Source organism: Labeo rohita, chromosome 14, assembly GCF_022985175.1.
Source record: "Labeo rohita strain BAU-BD-2019 chromosome 14, IGBB_LRoh.1.0, whole genome shotgun sequence".
NCBI classification, from domain to species: domain Eukaryota; kingdom Metazoa; phylum Chordata; class Actinopteri; order Cypriniformes; family Cyprinidae; genus Labeo; species Labeo rohita.
This window is the reverse complement of record NC_066882.1, coordinates 32,009,438-32,023,349: the sequence shown is the minus strand read 5'-3', so window position 1 is coordinate 32,023,349 and position 13,912 is coordinate 32,009,438. Positions and strand designations below refer to the sequence as shown.

General features: G+C 37.4%; 1 protein-coding gene across 2 annotated transcripts in view; it reads right to left on the bottom strand.

Annotated features, from left to right (window-relative positions):
- The window catches only part of frmpd3 (FERM and PDZ domain containing 3), a 157,299-nt gene that overhangs the window by 74,257 nt on the left and 69,130 nt on the right, over nt 1-13,912 (bottom strand). For both annotated transcript variants that reach the window (XR_007829103.1, XM_051128156.1), the window contains exon 2: nt 9,012-9,098. The gene's annotated coding sequence lies outside the window, so the exon portion shown is untranslated. The remainder of the gene's footprint in view (nt 1-9,011; nt 9,099-13,912) is intronic.

The window sequence follows — 13,912 nt, the reverse complement described above, 5'->3', positions numbered from 1 at the left end:
AATCTGCAAACCAAAGAAATTGCTAATGGTTTGGATCCGTATTCTAAAGAGAAGATCATGATAACTCTCTAGTAATGACTGAAATCATTGTAAGCTATTGAGGTATATGTAAGGTTTTGGATAGTAATGACTGAAGTGTTACTACATCCTTCTAATGGAATTACTAAATATCTGGATCCGTATTCTAAAGTGAAGATCATGGTGTCCCACTAGTAACGACTCAAGTGTTACCAAATCCACTGGAAGTATAACTATCCAGAACCTTACAAAAGTCATTGCTAGGGAGTTTTCATGATCTTCACTTTAGAATATTAGATCAAAATAATAATAATTCCTTCTGATAGATTTGGTAATACTTAAGTCATTTATAGTGGGTTATCGTGATCTTCACTTTAGAATTAATTATAGATTTTTTTCATTATTCACATTAATTATGAACCTGCATATAGTAGTTCTTAGTAGTTCTCCTGGAGAAAATAAATGTTAGTTACTGATTAGCTAATAGTGAACTACCACTTTCAACTGAGTGCTAATACAAACTGATTTGTTAATTAGAATTTCTTGTTAGTCAATAGTAGTTATTAGAATGTTAATGGTGCATTAGTCATTTATTCCTGTGTAGTTATTCACTAATGATGGATCTGTATTCTAAAGTGATAGCAAAGAATCAAATGCTTCACACATTCCTCTTTATTAGTCAAGATTACCTGAGAGCAATTCATCCAATCAGACTCTTTCACAAACGTGTCTAATAGAAACGTATAGAAAATATGCTTGACAGATTATGACAACTGATTCAACCATTTGCATTTAATGACTTGTGTAATGAATTAATGGCTAGATGTTTTGTGTGGTAAGAATATTCATTTTGATCAACGTGACATAGGCAGCTGATAATGTAGGAAACAGCAGACAATTGTACATAATCAATTGCGTGAATGAACCAAGGCACTGGCAATTTGTTCAGAAGAATGAGAAATTGCTTGCATGAGTTTGCCTGATCTCGTAATCATAGGGTGAAAAATAGGTAAAACAGATGTGGGGTGCTGCCCATGATTGAAAGTTTATTTCTAAATCAAGATTGATTTAGAAACAAAATGATTTGTGGGCTTGATTTGTGAACAAAATACGTAAAAGAATAAATGCAGGTCTGCATTTGTACGTGTTTACATGCTCTTTTCAAAACTGTTAAAGGAGAAGTACATTTCCAGAACAAAAAAATACAGATAATGTACTCACCCCTTGTCATCCAAGATGTTCATGGCTTTCTTTCTTCAGTCGTAAATAAATTGTTTTTTTGAGGAAAACATTTCAGGATTTTTCTCCATATAATTCCCCGATTTTGAACTTCCAAAATGCAATTTAAATGCGGCTTCAAAGGGCTCTAAAAGCCGAGAAAGAAGGGTCTTATCTAGCGAAACGATCGGTTATTTTCATAAAAATAATAGAATTTATATTTTTTTTTTTATGTCAAATGCTGCCTGAACTGTTTTTGTTCCGGTTCATGGCAGTTAGGGTATGTCGAAAAACTCCCATCTCATGTTCCCCCTCAACTTCAAAATCGTCCTATATCACTGTTTTACCCTTTTTGTCAAAGGTATTTGATCTTCTTTGCATGTTTACTTTGCAACGACTGTGTCAGTACTTCTGCAGCGACGTAGGATGATTTTGAAATGATTTTTGAAGTTGAGGAAGAAAATATGATTGGAGTTTTTCGACATACACTAACTGTCTTGAGTCAGAATACACAGAGTTCAGGGAGAGAAAGACAAGATGAGCGTTTGAGATTAAAAAGTATATAAATTGTATTTTTTTAATGAAAATAACCGATCGTTACGCTAGATAAGATCCTTCTTTACAACCTCATTTGTGATCGTTTGAAGCCGCATTTAAACTGCATTTTGGAAGTTCAAAATTGGGGCACCATATCAGTCCATTATATGGAGAAAAATGCTGAAATGTTTTCCTCAAAAAAAAAAAAAAAATAAACAAAAAATATGGTCACATAAAATTGGCCATCTTTTACCACTGAAGTAGGATGGATGGAATGATTTTATATTTGTTTTATGTCTCTTGTCTTACCGTACATTTCCCTCTAGCTGCAATAATGATTTGACCCTTCACTTCTATTGTCAGTCTGTGAATATCATTATATGAATACCATCAATGCCAGCCTGTCAGTGTCTATTTCTGAGGCATAGGAACAGACTCTAGAAAGCGGACCGTGTTTTCGTATGTCAGTCTGCTGTCAGACAGTCAGTGAGACGGGTCAGAATCACAGCAGACAGCCTGGCCTCCCCGGGCAAGAGATCGAGAGACAGAGAGGAAAAAAAACAAAAAAAAAAAAAACACTTCATCGTCTCTTTACCAGCTCAAGAGTCTGTTCTTAAAACCATTCACTCACACTTATACTTCTGTACAGCACGCCCATTATAAACCCGCTCTGAGTCTGCATTTCTGGATTGGATCGGATGATTGCAAATACAGCCACAATATAAATAATGAACTCATTACTATCTATGGGTGAAACACAGTAATTAGACTCGTCTAGCAAATCATCCACTATGACAGATACGTCTCATTAGCGGCTCGGGCGTGAGAGTGTGCTCTCTCTCAGCCGATGACACCTCAGACAATGTTTGTAAAGACAGACATTTGAAGAAACCCCAATGAGCTAAAGCCTGTGAGTATAAGTCAAGAGTAATGGAAATCACCATCAGCGGTGGCTTTCATAGTATGGCATCACTGAAAACTAATTTCTTTGTTTTATTTGTTATGCATGTATGTATGCATTTATGAGTTCAATCAAAAATGGCACCTCAAAAGCATTAAGAAATTAGAAGTTCAGAAAAGCTTTTACATAAGCAGCAACTTATCATTTTGTGTTAATTAAACATATTAGCATAGACTGAGTCACATTTAATGTCATTGCATTAGGCAATAAAAATGAAAGTGCCATTTACTTGATAACAAGCACACTTTTCAATCAAAGCATTTCACAGACAGAAATTTGTTAAGCTTCAAGTGATAAAACTTAATATAAAAAAGTAATAGATTTAAAATGCATTTCTTTTATACTAAGTATAGTTTAAGTCTATTAACATATTTACTGACATATCGCTCGAGACTTAAGATCATTGCACAGTGAGTCTGAAATTTTCATGTGTTTTTTTTTTTGGGGTATTCGTCATCCTTTCCTATCAAAATGCATGCTATGGATGTGAAAATGCAGGAAATCGAATCTGATCCAAACTTTTTTTATGACGGCAATTTCGGAGGCAGTGTATAAACGTGATTGACACAACATGAGGTCGTATTTATTTTTTACATGCAGAAATTTGCTGACTCAGTGTGCAATGACCTTTACTGATATAAAAAATTGTAATTAAACTGTATGTGGGGTACTACATGTGCACAATGCACAATTCTTAATATTAGGCCTAAAATATGTTTTAATGTCACTATTGATGAGGATTGTATGATAATTTATGATATGATATTATAATTTAAATAACATCAGTCTTTTTAAAGAGTACCTAAAGTACAAATGCAATAGCTCCACTTTAGCATGATCAAATATACTTAAATGTATCTTTAGTTGGACTTCAGCACTATTTCCACACAATTAAAGTACAAAATCAGTTGTTTCAATTTAGCAGACTTTAAATATGTCAGTTTAGTATATTAAAAGTACAATTGCAGGGTATTTTTATTAAGCACATAACATGTAAATGTATTTGTATTATACTTAGCATGAAATAAATGTATTTTAAATACATTTTAATATATTTATTTTTCACTAGGGGAAGCCCAGAGTTATAGAGTGACACTTGTGGTTGTGAAATGTTAGTGAAATATTGTATTATCTGGTTTCAAAGAAAAGGTTTAAGCCTATAGTCCCAGACTAAAATTCCTGAAAGGAACTTGCACTTTGCAACTTTTTGCTGTCCAGACTTTCAAAAAGTTCAGAGAAAAGTCAACACTGGACCACACATTCTAAGCTGAACTATTCCAGCTGCCTTAGAAGATACATAAATATTTAAAAAGACATAAACAGCTAGATTTGAACAACCAGAAACAACTCTGCTTTGGTTCCAATGCATGCACTAACCATTTCTGAACACCAAATATTGGTTTTGGACCAGACCTAGATCCTATCTATTGCATACAAAACAGCTTGTATCAAATCACATTTGGCCCAAGTCGGAGACAAAATATCACATGACCTCATGTGTTTTTGCTGTTTAAATACATGTAACACAATTCTATATATTCTGTATATTCCTATAATCTATAGATTCCTTTTTCGACAACTTATAGCCGTGAGGCTACACAAATTAAATGTATTATAAATTCCAATTAAGACATCATAGAAAGTGACAGTGCTCTCGGGACAAGTTTTCCAGAAAAAAACATTGATTAGTTATAGGCATCTGCCAATTATAAGAAATAAGGTAGTACGTCATCTTCTGCCCCCTGAAAACATGGCTTGGTCCAATTGGTAATTTTAAGTTTGGAAGTTGTAAACATTGTGACAACTTGGTGAGTGTGAATAATTTTACGGATGTAGTTTCTGGTTTAGTGTATCCAATTGAGTTCTTCATTAATTGTAATTCTTTGCATGTAATATATAGGTTAGAACGTGAGTGTGGACATTTTTATATTGGTCGAACTAAAACAAAATTACGTTTAAGAGTGTCTGAACATAAACATGGTATTCGCTCAAAAAATATGTTGCGAGACATTACAATGAAGCTGGTCATGCTAGTGAGAGCTCTCTTAAGGTGATTGGAATTGAATCTATCCCATGTTCAATAAGAGGAGAAGATAAACTTTTACGACTTTTACAATGAAAAACTTTCTGGATTTATACACTTAAGGGGACTAAGCTTGCTGGAGTTAATGACGATTTTTTTTTTTTTTTTACCTTTTTTGCAATTATATTTGGTATTTTTATTGATATATGTGGACTTTATATGTGTGAATATCATTACAAGTATTATGATGATGATTATTATTATTATTGTTGTTGTATGAATAGAGTGGCATTTTTTTCTTTTCTTTTCTTTTCTTTTCTTTTCTTTTCTTTTCTTTTCTTTTCTTTTCTTTTCTTTTCTAGTCACTCCCATTGATTAACCAGCTGCTTGTGATTGCCTATTAATTGTTTAAGAACAGTTGTTTGAACTTTTGATGTGTATCCTGAAAAAGGCTGTGAAGCCGAAATACGTAGATCTACACTTGTAATTGTTTTTATGATTTAGCCCAGTTAATTAAAGGCTTTTTACGAGTGCCTTGGAGTATTTAATCTTCTCAGCAAGATTCTGTATATGTTAGAAATCTGTAAAAAAAAAAAAAAAAAAAAAAAAAAACCTACAACTAACAAATGCAAAATTGTCCAGAGGTTAACAAAAATGTATTCCCCTATGTCTAATTTATGCATATTGTTTTAAACATTTTGATACAGTAGTTCTGCTTGTTCTATGCCTGAATGAGCTAGCAGTATGTTCTATGGATCAGTGAACAAAACCCTGGGGAGAGCACATACCACACCTCAAACCTCAACTCAAACACTCCCGCTCTCTTAGGAAGGCTGGAGGTCTTGGGGGAATAAACCACTAAGTTAGATCATTTAAACCCTCTCTGTCTTCATAGCGGGCAACAATAGACTTTGATGGATTTTGAGCAGCGATGCCTGAGCATCTCTGAATGTAGTGTCGGTGTAGTAAATTCTCCATGGACCATCTGTTGTATGGCAGACACAGAAACTGGCTTACTGTGATTTTGTCAAAAGTTGGATGTTTCAGATGATTTCAAAGGGGCCACTTCTGCTCTGGCTATACAGTCTACATATCAGCATTAGTTAGCTGTGTTACTGGACTAAGAATTAAGCGTCTTTGAGTTTTCTGAGGTTAAACATGGAAAACTGAAGCGGCATGCAGACAATACACAATACACTGTCTCTTCCAGGACAGACAAAAAAAAAATGTTGATCCAGGAACACATTCTGCTTGGAAAAATCATAGTCATTACCTCCTACTACAAGTTGTTCACCACCATCTCTAGCAAAGCTATTTTCCTAGTATTTCTTAGCACTTTTTGCCAGCCTCTTTCTGTTAAGAGGGACCAAACACACTCTAGCAAGTCATTTCACATCTCAGTAACACTACTGCACAGATATTTCCTATGTAGGCACAGTTCTTTGATTCTTGAACAGGTTTGTCATGATAGCATTTCAAAAATACACTGACCAAAATTATAAACGCAACACTTTTGTTTTTGCCCCCATTTTTCATGAGCTGAACTCAAAGATCTAAGACTTTTTCTACATACACAAAAGGCCTATTTCTCTCAAATGTTGCTCACAAATCTGTCTAAATCTGTGTGAGCACTTCTTCTTTGCTGAGATAATCCATCCACCTCACAGGTGTGGCATATCAAGATGCTGATTAGATAGCATGATTATTGCACAGGTGTGCCTTAATCACTTCGCATAGAGTTGATCAGGTTGTTGATTGTGGCCTGTGGAATGTTGGTCCACTCCTCTTCAATGGCTGTGCGAAGGTGGTGGATATTGGCAGGAACTGGAACACGCTGTTGTATACACCGATCCAGAGCATCCCAAACATGCTCAGTGGGTGACATGTCCGGTGAATATGCTGGCCATGCAAGAACTGGGATGTTTTCAGCTTCCAGAAATTGTGTACAGATCCTTGCAACATGGGACCGTGCATTATCATGCTGCAACATGAGGTGATGGTTGTGGATGAATGGCACAACAATGGATCTCAGGATCTCGTCACGGTATCTCTGTGCATTCAAAATGCCATCAATAAAATGCACCTGTGTTTGTTGTCCATAACATACGCCTGCCCATACCATAACCCCACCACCACGGGCCACTCGAGCCACAACATTGACATCAGCAAACCGCTCACCCACACGATGCCATACACGCTGTCTGCCATCTGCCCTGTACAGTGAAAACCGGGATTCATCTGTGCAGAGAGCAACTCTCCAAAGTGCCAGACGCCATCAAATGTGAGTATTTGCCCACTCAAGTCAGTTAAGATGACGAACTGCAGTCAGGTCGAGACCCTAATGAGGATGACGAGCATGCAGATGAGCTTCGCTGAGACGGTTTCTGACAGTTTGCGCAGCAATTCTTTGGTTATGCAAACTGATTGTTGCAGCAGCTGTCTGGGTGGCTGGTCTCGGACGATCTTGGAGGTGAAGATGCTGGATGTGGAGGTCCTGGGCTGGTGTGGTTACACGTGGTCTATGGTTGTGAGGCCGGTTAGATGAACTGCCAAATTCTCTGAAACACCTTTGGAGACGGCTTATGGTAGAGAAGTGAACATTCAATTCACGGCCAACAGCTCTGGTGGACATTCCTGTAGTCAGCATGCCAATTGCACACTGCCTCAAAACTTGAAAAATCTGTGGCACTGTGCTATGTGATAAAACTGCACATTTTAGAGTGGCCTATTATTGTGGCCAGTCTAAGCCACACCTGTGCAACTTATCTCGGCAAAGGAGAAGTGCTCACTAACACAGATTTAGACAGATTTGTGAACAATATTTGAGAGAAATAGGCCTTTTGTGTACATAGAAAAAGTCTTAGATCTTTGAGTTTAGGAGCAAAAACAAAAGTTTTTATAATTTTGGTCAGTGTATGTTAAATGACCCCAAAATCTGCAACCAGTAGTATTACAAATTGGTAGCACTATATTTTAAGAACCAATTCTCACTATTAACTAATATGTATAATATTGGCTTTTTATTAGTACTTACAAAGCACATATTAATGCCTTATTCTGCATGGCCATATTTTAGATCCCCAATCCTACTGCTTACCTGAACCTAACCTAACTATTAATAAGCAGCACATTTTGCCTCATTAGGCTGAGGCAAAAGTCATAGTTAATAATTAGCTAATAGTAAAAATTGTGATTTCTCCCATTTGTTTTATTTTGTACTCATGCTGTCTCTGTAGGAACACAGCGTCTGTGTTAGCAATTACAATACCCAGCATTTGTTTTTGAGGTAAAAACTAGTGTCTGAGCGTCATACCATTCATCTAAACTCTCTTTGAAAAGATAAAGCTAGTGGGACTATAATCTTTAGGGCATAGAAAGCACATGGTGGAGGGGTTGTTTTATACCAAACAGTCGATGATAAACAATTTGACATTTAAAAGGTGAAATGAAAGGAATTTAAAAGGTGAAATCCATCTTAGAGACAGACAGCCGATGGCTTTTTCACAGTCATTACATTGTTTTTTTGTACTCGTGATCAAATACAGATTGTGTTACTGTATCATAAGTGTAAGCCTCTCTCAGCTCTTCATTTTTATCAAAATGAAATTCCAGCAGTGAAGTAATGCTCCATGACATCATAGACCGAACCATCAATGTTCCATGTGGCGCTTTGACCTGAGCTATAAATAGCATGAGTTCATGAGTATCACTCAGTAAAGTTCAGATTGAATAGTCTTGCTTCTGCATAGCAAAGTATGCTAAATTCATGAGCTCTAATGCAGTGGTTTCGATCACACGCGTGACTCATTTTTAATGCACTCAGAGAATGAGAGCAGGAGGAGGACGTGGAGTGGGCAGCTCTATGGAGTTTTAGTAGACTTAATGATTTAGCTGAAGAATTAAATATAAGGCATGAGGGGACACTACCTAAAGACAGTAGAAGTGGATGCTGGCAAAATTGAATCACTTTACATGACAGAAATTAGTCCAGAAATTGCTGCTGCGTAATATGCTTTGTTTTATGAAGCACTTGGTTTTAGCATGTTAGTTCATTGTATTGTCAGTTGTTCACATTACTAATGCTGTTGTTTTTGTGTCATTGCTCCTTAATTAATGTAAGCAACTGGAAGTGCCAGCTAACTCTCTCACTCTAGCTAATATCTACAAATCTGACTCAATATCACCAGTTTATGCCATCCTTTTCACAGGTTTATGTGAAGCTTTTTTGATGTGTGTGTAATGTCTATGACTTACGATGTTTCTAGACAAGGTGCTGTGGATAGCTGGTATGTTTTTCACGGTCCAAGATCCTCAATACCTCTGCATAGGTAGAGAGAGCCACTGCAAAAATAATAAGAAAAACAGTCTTTAAAATAACCGTCTAGACCACATAGTAATAGTAGTTGCATATATTGTTCTTAACTGTTCATTGCTTTAAGGCAGTGGTTCTCAACTCCAGTCTTGGTGATCTACTGCTTTGCACATTTTGTATGTCTCTCCTATCTGATGCACTCAGTTCATGGTGTTCTTTCCTAATGAGCTGATTATCTGAATCAGTGTGTTAAATAAGGAAGACTTACAAAACGTTCAGGGTGGTGGATCACCAAGACTGAAGTTGAGAACCACTGCTTAGGGAGTTGTCATGTGAATATGATGGATGTAAATACAGACTTAATTTAACAAGTCACATCAATCAGACCACAGAAATTAAATTTGTTCTAATCACATAAGCTTGTATGCTGAAGAACACCCATGAGCCACTTACTGACACTGATGGAAACTGACCTTTGATGAACATTGGCGTGCATATGTAAGCAATAATGTATGAGAAGCCGTGTTGGATTGTGAATACAGGACGTTAAGGACGTGCTTACACACACACAGATCTCTCAGCGTGAGAAAACGTATCTGTCGTTTAGTTTAAAACAAAATGGTTCACAGCACAGCATGAGTCTTTCTAAGAAACATCATTAAACAGTATAACTCAGTGAACAAACAATACCATACCTGAAACAGAAAACTTTTAAATAATACATGCACTTCAGCAACTGTGGGCTTTCACACACACATACACAATCTCTTCTTGATCGGTTATCTGGTGAAGTCAAACTGGGTTGAACCTGGTCAGTACCTCAAAACGGAGACCATCTAGAAAAGCTATGACAGCTGCTGAAAGAGGTATTACCTCAAACACTTTAAATTAATAAACTTTAGATTGTTATTTTGTAATACACAAGCATGTTAACTGCACTTAGTTTGAGAGATTGAGGAAGCTGGCTCACAATTTACTAGTTGATTGCGCTTGGGGACTGGACTCCAACCTCTATCATGCTACACGACTCACGGATAATGAGAATTAGGGCCGCAGAAATGAATCAATAAAATCAATAATGAAAATAATTGAAAATGAATTTGATTATCCATTAATCATGCCTGCCCTCTGTTCACAAAACATCAACCAGACATGTCACTTTACAGCAGTGAATAACATTTCTATTGACAAAACACATCTGCAATACTGTATAGCAGAGGACACAAACTGAACTGCTGTGGGAAAAGTGGGCAAACCATGTTATCCAAAGAATGCTTTACATTGTGCTCTTAAAACAAGCTAGTAGGCATATAGCATAACGAGGCCTTCACTGTCAGGCGCTCTGGATGATGTGTGTGCTGTTTAGTGCATTTGGATACTTGTTTTCCTCAGCACATAACTTATACGTAACATTGTGTTGTAACATGTTAGAACATCCCGCGAGTATTTCCATTTTGTTTTGTTTTTTTACATTAAGATCATCCTGACAGTAAGTGAGTCTCCATTAAACTCCACCGACGCCACTGAAAAAGCGCCGGCGTGAATGTTTCTTTGGGATCCTGGTCTTCTAACGGCTGCTAAAGTGATGTGATGGCTCAATAGGAGGTTGGCTTTATATTCACAGTGTGTTTACACTGCTGTGCTACACTTTAACATCACTGCCTTAACTTTTACAGCAATTTTCTGCTATTCAAAGCACATCATCTGGTCACAGGGTACCTCAGGGATCGGTTCTTGGACATCTCTCATCTTCTCCGTATACAGTACAATACGTCCCTGGGATTCATTATCCATTAATTTAATGACACACTGCTTTACTTTTCATTTCAACCAGATCATCCCACTGTAGCTGCATGGATCTTGGATCATATAGTATGGACGAAAGAACATCACCTGCAACTCAACCTAGAGTATACAGAGCTTCTCAGCTTCCCAGCCACTCTGACTCTACAACACAACTTCACCATACACTTAGCATCATCAGACATAATCTCAACCAGACCCGTCAGAAATCTCAGGAAAATCTTTGATTTGAACAGCTAATCTTCTAAAACCACATTGCAAGCACGGCCATGAAGGTTTGCATTACACAACATCATAAAGAAGGCCCTTTCTGACAGAGTATGCTGCACAACCTCTTATTCTTGTCATTTCTCAGCTGGACTATTGTAATTCTCTTTTGGCTGGACTTCCATCATGCTCAGTTAAACCTCTGCAAATGATCCAGAAGCAGCAGCATGACTGGTCTTCAACAAGCCCAAGAGAGCCCTATTCAGACATCTCCTCATTTCTCTGTGCCGGTTACCAGCTGCGGCTCACATCAGGTTCAAGACACTGATGCTTGTGCACAAAATGGCTCTGCACCCTCCTATCTTCTCTCTCTTAAAAGTCTGATAGGTTGGGTGAAAACAAATTAGTCCAGAACTTTGTCATAAAGAAGAATTGAGATTAAATACAGAAGATCAGACAATACCTCTGGGACAAGTGGAGAGGAAATGGATCATGAGGGCTTGTTTCCCTTTTCTTGAAAGGCTGGAATATGTTTTACTTGCAGCAGAGAGGATGAAGGGTGCAGATGCATCTTTAGTTTTGGAGAATGAGTTGCAGATGATGGCCACTTTGCTTTTGAAGTGTTTGAAGTCATTAGCAAGGACTGCGGATGGCAGAGTAGGTGGAGGAGGCATGAGAAGGTTGAAAAGGCTTGCGTGGGTTGATGTTCGTAGCGTTGGTTCCAGAATGGAAGAATGACGTCTGTTTTTTGTTTTGATATTGGAATAAGGTTTTCTTTGATTTTCTTTCTGCTACATTTCTGTCCTGCTACTCTAATGAGTCTCTAGGATGCATGGGCTGATCTGTTTTGAGACTACAGGGCAGAGGGTGTACAGTGTTAATGAGATGCTGGGTTTCAGGGAGGCAGCTTGGGAGAGAAATAGTTTATAGAAAATGCGATGAGGTGAGGGAGGGGTGTTAGGCAGTCTGAAGGTTCCTTAAACATAACCATGGATAGGTGGGAGGAAAAGCAATCGGTCAAGGGTAGTGTTAAAGTAATGTTGACTGAGGGCCTGTCTACCCACACTTGCGGTCTGGGCTATTTGAGAGTTTGTGCACATGACATGAAGTAAGTAAGCTCAATGCCCTTAATGCACTAAATCCATACTATCTCTAATACCTCCTTGAAGTGGGTCTGAGCAATAAATCAGAACTGACCACTAAAGCTTCTCTTGTAATGTTAATTTATGTTTCTTATTGGCTCGCTGATGCCTCATTTGAATCTTGATTCTTGTCATATCACAAATTACTGACATTATTGTTCTTTGTTAATAAACATTTGGCTTGATATCAACACACACAGATGTGTACGGCATATAAAGCAAAGCATTAATGATGAAGGAGGTGTAGTGGAAACAGAAGCCACAAACAATTAGAGACATACTGGTTAAATTATCATAATGAAGAAATCTATGTGCAAGTCCAACTATTATGCAAATGAACACAATGCAGTGTAACTTAGAGATGTGACAAACTATACAAAAAAAAAAAAAAAAAAAAACAAACACTCTAAACAATGATAATAGCTACGTTTCACAAGACAGGGGTGTAGAAACACACTGTATTGTCTGCTTCTGGTCAATAGTTTCAGGTTTCAGACACTGAGGGTTGTTTACTTTGGTCTTGTGGCCTTTGATGGCAAATGGCTGTGATGTTTATGAGACTGTATTCTGCCACATTTGCAATTTTGTTTAATCTTTGTAAACCTAGGTCCCTTGTTTCCCCTATCTAAACCACCACCACACTTGCACGAGTCAGCTGTCTTAGTAATACTTAGTTGAGATCTTGTGATGAGAAAACGTCACATATACGGACAGTGCAAATTTACACATCATTAAAGTGTAGAATATTGTAGAATCTTTAGAACTAGCAAATTCATCCATTCATACTGAGAGGAGTGACATAACATGTCACACTCTAATGAAAGCCGCTTCTTTCACATCTTTCCTCTAATGTGACATTGCGAACTTCAAAGCTGTTTCTTCCTTGAAATCAGATTGAGATGAAGCACGGCACTGATGCCGTAGCCATATTAATTAATACGAGAGCATCTACAGTCCCGCTGCCCGAAAAATGAAGCAGATATTTCAAGGATTTCAAGGGCTCTCTGATCACAGTGTGGTCATGTTAAGTGTTTGGACTGAGATGGGGGACTAGTAGTTTCGTGTTCCCAAGGCAACGGTGGACTGTTTGGACCTTTATGTTTATGGGCAGGAAAACTAAAACCTGAACAACAGAGGAAAGAATATAATTATAATATAGTTATCTTGATCTCTAAACCAGTGAAATGTGACAGAAACAATCTCCTCCTGTAAATGGAAAAATAGTTCTTTCTTTCCCCGTTCCACTCCTCCGGGCACTGCTGCAACCAGTCACAACATGTTCAAAATTTTTTTTTTTTTTTTTTTGGTCAAAACATGAAATACAAATATAGCATGACTAGTTCAGTCATTAAAGTAGAGATGGTGCAGTCTTTTTTTACATCTGATTTTCTAACAATCACATTGTTTACATGGCACAATCTTATTGGCACAATCTGCTTCTTCTGCAGATGCTGAGATTGCTTGCTTGCTTCTCTGAAACCCTCCACCTCCCCCAGCTCCACCTGTCTAGAGCTGCTCCAGGATTTATTTATGCTTATTTGTGCAGCAGCAACATGTCTTACATGATTAGCAGCAGCGAGTCTGTGTATCAATTACAAAAACATATCGATTTCTAAAAAAAAACACTGATTGGGAGATTTTAAATCTTGAAATCTGGCGACCACAAATGCTTGTAGCGGCTTAATTAAAAA